Raw genomic sequence first — 12,241 nt, forward strand, 5'->3', positions numbered from 1 at the left:
ACAAAACCTATCAGAGTGTCCATTTTAAGATGACAAACAACGATTTTTAAGGTGAAAATATGACAGAATATTATGACATTTAACATAAACACGCAAAGTATGAATCTTTTCTTGATATTACTGGAAAATATATTAGTATAATTAACGTTACTTATTGTTTTCTGATTCAGACAGGTAAGTTTACAGCGATGAATACAATCCACATATTAGTAATTGATTTACTAACAATATATTATAGGTTTTGTTCATTAATTTTATCTACTTCTAAACCAGATTTAGGAGGAAAAAAAAGCTTCCCTTGAGTCATATACACATTAGTTTGAGATCATCTACGAATTAAATATTGCTTGTTCCGTGTTAGAAGTGCAAACTTTATAAAATAACATACATTCCTTCCCTTTATTATTTGTTAATAAAAAGCGACGCTAAATTTCTACCTTGTTCCACAAATGACCATGCTTCGTTATGATAATCAGCCTGAAAGTGTTACTGCGCATGTTAATGTGAGGCGTTGTTTACCCCCATAAAAAAACAAACAAAATAACAACAAACCTCCATATTATACTCTTTACCTTGGTATTTCTAGATATATTACGTAAGTCGTTTTCCACAAGAAGGAACTGAAAGAAATATCTTCAAGGGTTGCAAACATTTCAACATAAAGACCAAATGTAAGCAGTTTGAGTAAGAAAGCTGAACTAACTGGAAACGAAATGTGGGTAAAGAAAAATGTTTTAATGTGGGAGAGAAACGTGACGTTATTGTTCGTGGAATTTAAAATTTAAATCAGTATATATTATTTTCTCGACTGAACCTACTAAGTCGAGGTGAATGATGTTTTAGGAGCTGTCTAAACCGAAAAGCCAAGATATGCTTGAGTGGACATATTAGGAAGAACTTAGAGTTGAGATATAAAGGTATATCGTCTGTATCTTTATTGTATATAATACGTTTGAAAATTTGTTTCTAACTGAGTTCAACTCCAAACTTGCCTTTTATTAAGCTTGAATAAAAAAAAAAACGACTTAAGAAAGTGTGAAAGGAAATTAATACACTTTAACAACTTTTGTGCCAAAGTGTTTATGAAATTAGTTATTTGGACGTCAGACAGGTACTGCCTTGGAAACGAAGAGACAAGCTGGGTTAGAGAAATCAATTCTAAACACCCGTGAAAGGTCGAGCGTTAAGGCATTTCCTATATTAAAAGGCATACCAGTATACCTAGGTATAATTATAGACTTGGAGACACAGAGGCGTTGACACCCAAAATATTTATGTACTATAATTACTGGTTTTGCATCTTTCTTTTTAGTTTCTTTTACCACGTGGAAACGCAGGTGTCTTAGAACTGTGCTAATTTTGTCTGTCTTTTCACTCACGACTGTGGGGTGGGGCCACTGTGAATTCAGAAGAGGGTATTAAGAGCTACGATGGTGGAAACACTGCCACCATTGATATGTTTTTGAATTCTATATAGTGAAACGTATTTATATCTCTCCCTCTCATATATATATGTGTGTGTGTGTGTGTGTGTTTATTTAAAAGTAAATATAACTGGACAGGTTATTAGGCAGATCACTAAAAATAATGTAAAACGTAATTGTATAAATTGGGTAATAACAATTTCTGAAACTACAATGTAGCTGGAAAACTTAATCGTATTTGATATTATGATTTTGTGACCAGTGAAACATCATGTATGCTTGCTGCTCAGACGTGCGCAATTTATTTGTGAAATACAGGGAGCTTTAGGGTGAGAACTATAGTTACCCCTACAGCGAAAGGACATTAAGCTATTATTAATTCAGATCATCACAACAGTACTCAAGCAGTCTTAAACAGTAAAGACGTTGATGCGGTGCCTTTTGGTGTTACAGATGAGAAAACCCATTATGGAAGAAGAGAACTTGTTTATGGAGGGGGGGGGGTCTTGAGCGATAAGATGTGATTATAGTTGCATTATTCTTAACGTAATACGTTCGAATAATTTATCTTAACCAGCTCCTATTACGAATTTTCGCTAAATGTGAAGGGATTTGTTTTCTTTTATAATTAATAGCTGTAGAGATTTTACTGGTAATTACATGTACGAGGATAAGAATGTAATCCATGGAGTGTCCTTGCGTGAGAACCTCTTGTATTTTATTCTTTACTCATGTATATAGTTATTGCAAAGTTAAGCTTAATCGCAGATATATGTGTGCATGTTTTTGTGTGTAATTACATAAACACCTCTTACATCAGAAGTCGAAGACGTAAGGCTTCATTACCTACGTCCAGGTGAAATGATTTCTAATGCGTGTTATTCATATATTAAGTCAAGAAATTGAGCTTATTGTCTCACAGGTACTCGTCTGTATATGTATACGCTAGAGGAAGCTCTTATAAAAAATATCGTACATATAAACATGGGATGGAGAAATGGAGTGCTCCCCTTGAAAATGTTACTTTGTTATCTTTTATTAGATAACAGAAAAATGTATAAAACTATATGTTTTTAGAACACGCTTGAATCTGTTCAAATATGATCTCACCTAATTTCAACACTGACTTTCGTAAATTCCTAAACGTATATGGATTTTAGTTACATTTTCTCATAAGAAGTGTTGTGCAACTGGAGTAAGTAGTTTCTTAGATATTCTTATTCCAATTAGCCTACAAATTTCTCAAACAAGTTTCTCTGCAATTGTTGAGTCGTTAAAATATATCTTAGAAATAAGAGAATTGATTTTATGGAATGGTCAGGTAAATCACGTGATATCAATACGATTTACAATTTATGGGCTGAGTTAAACCGATTAACGAAAGATCGTAAGCCAAACACGAAAATACTTTGAAGTACTCAAAGAATGATGGCAGTCAGTCACTCAGGGATATCTGAACAAATTTACTGAAAGCATGCCACGTGGATGAGGAGCAGTACTGAAATTCAAAGGAATGCCGACTAAATATTAACTTGTGAAACTCATTTGTGTTATTTTGAGTTTCGTTTTTATGTTCGATTATTGCGGAGAAATTTGTTTCATTATTATGTAAGTTAATTGCAATAAGAAGATCCAAGAAACTACCACAGGTACACAACACTTCTTATGAGAAAATGTAACTAAAATTATGAAAAGTTTAGTAATTTACAAAATCTAGAGTTAAAATTAGAATTTGAGATTATATTTGAACAGATCTCGTCAAGTGCATTATAAAAACATATAGTTTTACATGTTTCTCTGTTATGTAATAGAAAATATAACAGATTAATAACATTTTCAAAGAGAAGACTTTTTCTCCACACCTTGTATAGTCGATTCTCTTAATAACCATATATTGTGTATTTGGAAAAATCAGTGCATTAATATGGCTTGTGATGTTTGAGCTCTATTTTATCTGACATTGCCATAAAATTTTATCTTATTTATGAGAAATTGGAATATATAAAGAGATAATGGTGTGCTACGAAGTGAAGCACATATTATAATTTTGACTAAATAGTTTATGTGGACGTTAAATTTTGTTATGTATTGCGAGATTTCGGCCCTCATACCCCAGAGAGCCCGGCATGGCCAGGTGGGTTAAGGCGCTCGACTCGTAATCTGAGGGTCGCGGGTTCGAATCCCTGACACATTAAAATACTAACCCTTTGAGCCGTGGGGACGTTATAATGCGATGGTTAATCCCACTATTCGTTTGTAAAAGAGTAGCCCAAGAGTTGGCGGTGGGTGATAATGACTAGCTTGCTTTCCCTCTAGTCTTACACTGAAAAATTAGAGACGTCTAGCGCAGATAGCCCTCATGTAGCTTTGCGTGAAATTAAAAAAATAAACGATTGTAAATACTAAACTGAAAAAATGTAGGTACGTGTTGACTGTTAGTGTGTACGTCTTAGTGATAACTGTAACAATTTTCATCCCATCTTCTAATGATCATTGGGCAAATATTTCATAACAAGCTTTTTGGAAGCGATTCCATATAACCGTCAGAATAAAGTTAGGGATCAAAGTGAACTCTGCTTATAATCAGACCAATGTTCAGGGCACTTTATAACATAAAGAAATACTGGCTTTGTACAAAAACAAGGCCAATATTGTACGAATTATGATGGATTTATTATTATCTATTATATTATATAATGTATTTTAATATCGATGTTTCTTTCAGTTAAATATATATTTAGAAATGAATGAAACTTAGTATTAAATGTGTATTGAGAAATTTCCGCCTATTCTTTAAATTTATAGAAAATTCTCGAGTGTAGGAATCAACAATGTACTATATGTGTATGCAAATACTAGAGATTGCAAATATTGTTGCCTTAGCTGAAATTTCTAGAAACTCTCCTGTTAAGCGTATAAAAGGTAATCAACGCAATGCGAAGAGACAGTATCTATTGTTAGGTTGCTATAGTTGGCATATTGTATAAACCTCGGAAGTTATATCTGGGATTGACGCTTATTAATGGTGAAACTACAGATATTTGACCAGGAACGTCTATAGATTTCGAACATTACAAACCATTCAATTTCAGAGAATTAACTAGGACATTAGATTTTGACGAAAACATTATATAACTTTCGTGGTGAAAAACTCACGCGTGATCAGTTCAGTAAAGTGTACCTATATCATCTCAGAATTAATTCGCTCGTTGAACCATCACCTAAAATATTCACTTCCAGACCCAGTAGAAGACTCAATATTTTTTTGTATGTTTCTAACACTTTTGTGTATAAACCCTTATTTGTAATAACTATTATTATAAATTTTATTATTGTTTGTATATAAAAATATATCTGTACTAAGAAAGAAAACTGTGTATCTATTTTGCTAGCAAATATCAAGTACATATCAAGATTTAATTAACTTTTGAATTTAATTACAATTTAATTTATTTTCAGGCTATTTCAAATTGTAATATGTATAATAAATTGGAGGCTTGTCTGATATAATACGTGACTGGGTTCACTAAGATAACATTTCTATTCATGCATTCAGTTAACTGTCGCATACCTCAAGCAGCTGAAGAATGAAACGGGTATTCGTTCTTTACTATACGAAGATATAATGTTCAAGTCGCCGAATCCAACGGGCCTGGCATGGCCAGATGGTTAAGACAGTTGATTCGTAGCCTGAGGATCGCGGGTTCGAATCGCAGTCACACCAAACATGTTTGCCCTTTTAGCCGTGAGGGCGTTATAATGTGACGGTCAATCCCACTATTCGTTGGTAAAAGAGTAGCCCAAGAGTTGGCGGTGTGTGGTAATGACTAGCTGCCTTCACTCTAGTCTTGCACTGTTAAATTAGGGACGGCTAGCGCAGATAGCTCTCGTGTAGCATTGTCCGAAATCGTTTTAATATAATGCACTCAGTTTGGTTCAAATTCGTTTCAGTCGATAATAAATAATGTTATAGATGTTAAAAATTATAACTTGTAGAAGATATAAAAGAGAAGAGGATTGGCAGTTTTAAAAAATCACATACTAGTATTCACATATTGTTCCAGGTTGATGAGTCAGGTCACAATTTTATTTTAGTGCAAACTCAGTTTAATAATTATGATTTGCTTGTTTTATAGCTTTCATTAAAATCTATATACATATACTATCTTTGTATAGCTGCCCGTGATTATGACTTTTATTATTACAAAGCACCGTAGGCTATGAAATTCTGGGGCGAGTGTTTTTGCAGTAATGGGACGCGAACCATGACACTCACAATTCACAGTGGGAATATGCTAACCGAATAAAGGTATGTGTTGTAAAATAACTATCATAGTTGAACTCGCGATACATTTAGATAAATTGTTTGTTTAATTCCTGAAAGTTTCGAAAATCCAGTAAATTGTTTTACTGAATTATGGGGTTTACAATTAATCAACAGTAACAATTTAATTATTTGTACATGTCAAATAATATAAATCAGCTATTTTAAGTAATTTTCCGAATCAACAACCAATTTTAGTATTATTCAAATGGAACTCTGTAAAACATATGTAATATCAAATTTGAAATAATTACATTTTTATCAGGTTTCTCACACCGTTTAACGTTTACAATATTTGAACTTGTTTCAGGGAATCTGATAAAACCTTTTTAAACATAACCAGGAACATTTAACATGCATCTCACTTTTAATTGGTTTTGTAATAAACCTAAATCTGAGCCTTATAAATACACCTATGATTTTTCATAGGTTAAAAACAAAGTGTGCAAAGTACACAAAAATTGTTTACATTTGTAAACCTTTTTCATTCAGCAAGCATGACTCTTACTGAGTTAATAAAAACTATTTAATCAATTACATCTTCATTAATATTATTGTATTACAAGTGACTTATATGGTCTAAAAATTAATATTAATTAACAGTCGTGTTATACAGTTTCTTAATACAGCTCTTCGTAAAATTTTAGCTCCCCGCTAGTACAGCTGTAAGTCTACTGATTTACAACGCTAAAATTTGGGGTTCGATTACCTCGGCGGGCTCAGCAGATAACTCGATGTAGTTTTGCTATGAGAAAACACACACTTGTCAAATTTTTATGATGGTTTCATTTTGTTTAATCAAGTATAATTTTGTGTTGTTTGTACACTTAGAAATAATGTAAAAATTATTCAGTAGGCATCCGTATTAAGTTTCATTTATGCTTAATGTATTCATTGTAAATTTATATCTTGGAAAAATAAACAAATTCAAACTATGCTTATAGTTGAGTTTCTTTTGTTTTGTTTTATTGAAGCTACCCCAACAATAAAAAGATTTTCTTAACATAAGTTTATTGTCCAGATTGAACGTTCTACTAACAATTGGTTGTACCTATGTGAAACAGATAAGTTGTCATTACGTGCAATTACAATTTGATATATAAACCGAACTAAGACATTGCGCAACTCAATCTGAATGGAATCAAGATAACTAGTCGCCAGGCATAATCAACTCGTAGACTAGAAATCCGAGTTGTTCTGTGATAAACCGCCTCTTCCCTCCTTCGTGCTGAACTGTCACGCCGCCTTTTACCTACAGTTACTAATGACAACAAAATCTAGTAACGAAATACTTTAACGAAGCTTGATAGTGATTAATAGGATTAGAGAAATCAAGTAGAATCTGGTTATTTAATTTAGAAACATGGCTTTTCTAAGTATAATCATTTAGATAAAAGAATGCATGTATTAATATGAACCAATTTATTCTAGTTATTCAGATGCGTGATTTAAATGTTCTATTGTTACTTCATTGTGAATAGTTTTTATAATGAATAAATTGCACCATAGAGTATTTTTCGCAAAGCAATAAAGTATACTTCACATAAATTACAGGATACAAATGTCAGGATCTCGTTCAAGATTGGAATACTTTAAATTACTTGTTTACTATATACCTTCAGTTGTTCTGCTTTATGAAGGAAGAATTAATTATAAAAAACAACGAATGAGAGTAAAAAATAATGTAATGATATGTCAGCCATACTAAATTTGTTATATCAAGTGTCATTGAGACCTTCAGCACAATACCAAGAATCATTAGGCCTGCTAGGATGCGACAAACATAATAGTGGTTGACTCTACTTTTATCATTAAATAGTTTGAATAACAACTACTTTGGTGTGAACTATTTTAAATTAGTAAATTGTAACTTTTGCAAATTTTATTTAAGTCATTATAAATCAGAAATAGCTTTATGTGGTTTATCAATATCAAAATAATTTTTCTTTAATAGAAATTCTTTATTTTTGAAACAGTTTAAAGTTATAAACTCTTTCACACCTCTTTTGTCGTAAGAACTGAGGACTAGTAAATTTTGTCAACTAATTGAATACTGAATGTATTTCATCAGTTGTTTTCTATTTCAGTTGATATCGCAATATTAATGCATTCTCTAACTTAGAACAGGTCTATACAATATATCCAGTTTCCGATTGCGTTCTCAAAACATATAAATTTCTTTTTTCAAGTCAGTTTCTTACAATCAATTACATACGCGCACGAATTTATTTGAGAAGCTTTACTTATTGCATGTTACGAACTTTTAATACGTCAACAAGCGTTTTAATTCCACCTCACAATAAAACAAATAACTAATCACCAAACGTTGTATAAAATATGTGATTAAAATTAGGGCAAATATCCATTTCGTAAGCAGTTTAATAAGAAGATTATAGATCATGAGTAACTCCAGATGTCATGAATCTTAAAAGTATCTACGTCAAGATTTTTTGAAGCGTTTTGAATTACAAGATAAGTTATATTCTACCTCTTTCATAAAGTCAAGTATTAAGTGTGCAAATTCGGTGAAAATATTGAATTGCCCAAGATAATGGGAAAAATATTTTAGGAAACTTTTAATTTGAAATCTACGATTCTTATAAACATAAATCAAGCTAGATGTATTGTTTACTTTCATCTCGTCATGATAAATATTTCATTTTTATTTTATTGTTGGAATATATGGTTCAGCATATTGTGAAGTAGTACAAAATGTCAAAATATTTGAACCTATTTAACCTGTAATATATATTGTTTTGTTCTCAAGCAATTGGCAAGTGAATATTTTGGTATTAGATACGTATTTTTAACAGTGGGAAGTATTTGTACTTGTAACTTTGGGGCTCAACTGTCAACTCTAAACAAATAAATAATTTCCAAATTTGTCATACAGTTTACAGAGTAAATGTGTAATATTTCTTTACTAATTTTGGGTGAATACAATAAAAATTCTTGTTTTATATTTTGCTTCGACCCATTTCTTTGTGTTAAACAGGTTTCTTTAGAAACCCTTTTTTAACCTTAAGAAAATAAATAAAGACGAAGAATGAACAGTCAGTGTTAAATAATGGCTGTAATTCATATTTTAATTTGTTTTTTTGCATCAACAGATATTGCATAATGCAATGCACTGTTAAAAGCATCGAATGATCAACTGGGAAGAATAATACTGCTTGTGTTCTGAATCGTTGTTCCAGATGTTAGTGCAAAACACAGACTAAAGGGCCTACATACACAGTGATTGTTAAATAAATAGACTGTGATTAAATACGAGCATCTATTTTTTTTTTTATATAGAACGAGGGTATAGTAGCGTATCGGAAAGGACCGTCTACTTTCATTTTATTGATATGATATAATCTGACGACTTGTTAATGGAAAACGTGATTTGTGAAACGAAGAACAGATTGTTAAGCGATAGATTATAGTTATTATAATTACAAATTGTCACCTTTGCTAATTTTAGGGTTTATTATTCCAATTGATATTATCTCTGTACTACCCCCCTTTCTCCCGAGAGTATCTACTATTTATAAGACGATGTTCAGGTAAAAGTATTTCATATAGGCTTCCTGTATGACGATATATTTATTTATTTCGCAGATATTGATGATGTATATATCCAGGCTATGTTTTTAGATAGCTAGTTGTTAGTTAATGAAACATAAATGCTAAACTTAGAAATCTAATCACCAACTTAGTCTGTCACTTTCATTGAATTAGAATTGTTATTTTGGATATTTTTATTCTTAATGAAGAACTAATTTTCTGTAACATCTATTCAAGAATTAGTTAAGGCTGTGTATCGTCACCGCGGGAGAAAGAATAGTTACAATAGGAGTTCACATTAACTGTATACATCTTATGCCTTTTACAGCTGTTTTAATGGTAGGCCATTTTCCCAGATTATGTTCTCGTTATGTAAATAAAAACCACTTTTTTGGTTTTATATACATGGTGTCACGAAACACATCTACCAAAAATAAAGTTGCATAACATTTTTATTGTTTGAGAAAACAAAATTCAAAACAAAATATCTTCTGAAAGCTTTGAGGTTTTATTTAATTTAACTAATAAACTTTTACGTGGCTTCCAAGTTCTAAAAGCACAGCTGTAGAGATGGATAAGACAACATCAATGGTACAAAAGTTTCAGTTATTCAACATCTCTTGGTTTGATTTGGTACTTTTGCTTTCAAAACGTCCCAAAGATAAAAGTTCAAAGGGGTTCTATCGGGAGAGCTCTTCAGGAGTTGTAATTCTATTCAAAAACAGGGAAAGGTTTGAAATCTAAAATAAAACGCATTCATAATTACTAATGATAAATAATGAAACTTATAAAAAAAATAACAGTTAATTCTAATAAAGCTCACAAGCCTTTAGAAGATATTTTCTTTTGAATTTCGTTATCATCTCAAAAAAAAAAAAATACAGCTTTTACTTTTGGTGTATTCATTTTGGATATGATGTATAAGTGGCCCATATTTTGGTAGTTTTTCGATAACCTTATAAATATTGTCAGTAGGCTCAAATTACTGTGAATAAGAAAAAGAAATATAAATGCGATAATTATATATTTATATGACCAGAGGTTTAAACTATGTATTAAAAATTTGATTTTATTCACATAGATATTTAGCAATCATAGAGTTCTTCCAAAAGCCGTTTTAAAATAATAGCCTGCTATAAAGTAATACACGAAATTGCTAATACATATAGAAAAGGATGTCATCAGGATATTTAGGTACAGAGAAAAGTTTAGCCACGCAGATCCTGATATGTAATAAGCATATTTATCATTTTCATCCGATTCATCATTAACTCGCTACTTTCATCAAATGAGCGAGAAGCCGCTGTATAGCAGAGCAAATTTACACCTTAACGTGTAATTTAATTGACGGTCCCTTTCTAAAAGTGATCAATCACAGTCTTGACGGAAGAGCTATATTTTAGAATAGGCAGACAAGAATCTTGTCTGATTTCATCCATCGTAACCTGAGGCCTTGTCAAATAGTTACTTGACTGTAATTGTCTTAAAAATCTTACGTTTCTGACGATGATATAGTACTTTTGTGTCAAATATGGAAGGACATGGACCATGTTTTCAGTACTACAAATGAGTCGGGGAGCGCAGAAACTCAGAGTATTTGATATATAAAGATGTCTTGAAAGAAATTACTCGAAACGTACTTCTTGGGTAACTGTTATTTGTTGTTTTAATTTATTTTATTGCTTTGAAAATATGCCTGGCACTTAAGGTAAAACATTTAATGTTATATTTTTGACACGTACATTTATCACTCTTAAATACTATTTGGACAAAAGTGTTTCTCTTATTTAGAGAGATACAAGCAATCAAATTAGCTTCGCATTAATAAGAAGGTAGAGAAACTCTTTAAATAATCGTACCTAAATAACGTGAAATGGTTAAGCCTTTATTTTTGAAACACGACACAGATATCAAGGTTTTTACTGGTGTCTTCCATGGGCAAACAGTATATAATTCATATATCAAATATCACTTATTGTTTAGGAATCTTACATTAGTATTCATATAAGTATTTCAAAACGCTTTCTCTCTGTTTAGGTAGGCTCGAGACCAAAGTTAAATTGAAGCCTATGTGCTAGACTTGTAGTATATTATGGTAACCGAAAATTAGGTGTCATTTTAGTTTAGATTTCTGTGTGTATTTTCTTATAGCAAAGCCACATCGGGCTATCTGCGGAGTCCACCGAAGGGAATCGAACCCTGATTTTAGTGCTGTAAATCCGTAGACTTACCGCTGTACCAGCGGGGGACATTTTAGTTCAGTATTCGGAAAAAATGTTTTTAAATTTAATTTTGACATATTTTGGTATTTTCTTCTTTTTTGACACAAAGTTGTAAGTAAATATTAAACCTGTGAACACTATTATAATCATGCATTTTAAAGTCACTCAGTGGCACAGTGCGGCATTTGTAATATTACTTAATCATTACTCATCTAAGATAAATTATATGTATGTTTGTGTATCTTCCAATGGATCAGGGTAAGTTTATGGATTTACAAAGGTAAATTCTTGAGTGCGATTTCCAGTAGTAGAGTACATATAACCTATTGTTTAGTTTTGTGCTAAGACCACAACATACAACAACAGCATAACCATTATTTCATTCCGCATTGGAAATAGAAGGCTAAGGTTACAGAAGAGAATCTATTAACCTAAAGTATAATGTGATAGAACTGTACATATCACTTGATACAAAACAATAAATAATGATTTAGGGTAAATAAAAACTAATAAGAGTAAACAAGTTTCCAGCCTTGACTTCAACTCTATAGCTGTTTTAAAGAAAAAGGTAGTTTAATAAACTGGGATTGTAGGAATTCCATTAGACCGTATAATTGTAAATATGTAATTGTAAATTCTCTACTTTTTGATGCAAATTCAGTGAAATTCCGTGTACTTGATTTGTTTAAAATGCAATTTTAGATTGAGGTCCATGTATAGTA

At 31.5% G+C, this 12,241-nt stretch overlaps 1 long non-coding RNA gene across 5 annotated transcripts in view; it reads left to right on the forward strand.

Annotated features, from left to right (window-relative positions):
• Nucleotides 1–12,241, forward strand: part of LOC143256850 (uncharacterized) — a 71,097-nt gene that overhangs the window by 43,677 nt on the left and 15,179 nt on the right. The gene's annotated exons all lie outside the window — the stretch shown is intronic.

This window comes from Tachypleus tridentatus, chromosome 7 (assembly GCF_004210375.1).
Source record: "Tachypleus tridentatus isolate NWPU-2018 chromosome 7, ASM421037v1, whole genome shotgun sequence".
Lineage (NCBI taxonomy): Eukaryota > Metazoa > Arthropoda > Merostomata > Xiphosura > Limulidae > Tachypleus > Tachypleus tridentatus.